Genomic DNA, 702 nt, shown 5'->3' with positions numbered 1-702 from the left:
ACAAGAACAGTCTCAAACTCACAATTCTTATCTTATGTACACTCAAATCACTTTCTTTAAATCTAGGTGATGACTATTCTTTAATATCATAAGATCTTTTTATAGGGGCTAAGTATAATAATCTTATCCTAATACAGTTAGGATATATTGTTCTAGTATAACTAGATTTAAAGACTATCTTAACAAAGTATACTAGTTTAATTAAAATTAAACATTCCTAATCAAACTACAGTTCAAGACTATCCTAACAAAAGGAAGTGGAGTAATAGCTACCATTATAGGGACAATATGGTTTTTTGTAAGTCCTATATGTAAATGCTTTATCTGGTATGCTGCTATGTTTAGTCTGTATAGTGTGGCGTTTTTCTATTGTGCTTAGTTTTCGTGAAAGCCATGCGACTTCTGTTTTGATTGTGTATGGTTGGAATTGTCCTAGTTCTATTCTTGTCTTCATTTGTAACTGCTTGGTTGACTTAACGTCATGTATTGTTGGGTTCCAAGTTTAGCCAAGTGAATGATTTTTGGTAACGTGGTTCATTAGTTGCAAATATGTATGGAGTTAGAAACTATATAGCACTCCATTGAAATAAAATCACTTTACGTTTCACTAATAATAATAATAATAATAATAATAAAAGATGCTACCATATGATAATTCTATTTTATAGAATTTTTTAGCTCAATTTTGTTATTAAATATTAG

The sequence above is a fragment of the Theobroma umbraticum genome, unplaced genomic scaffold, assembly GCF_002168275.2.
Source record: "Theobroma umbraticum cultivar Fairchild unplaced genomic scaffold, ASM216827v3 scaffold_95.0, whole genome shotgun sequence".
Lineage (NCBI taxonomy): Eukaryota > Viridiplantae > Streptophyta > Magnoliopsida > Malvales > Malvaceae > Theobroma > Theobroma umbraticum.
This window is presented reverse-complemented; position numbering follows the sequence as displayed.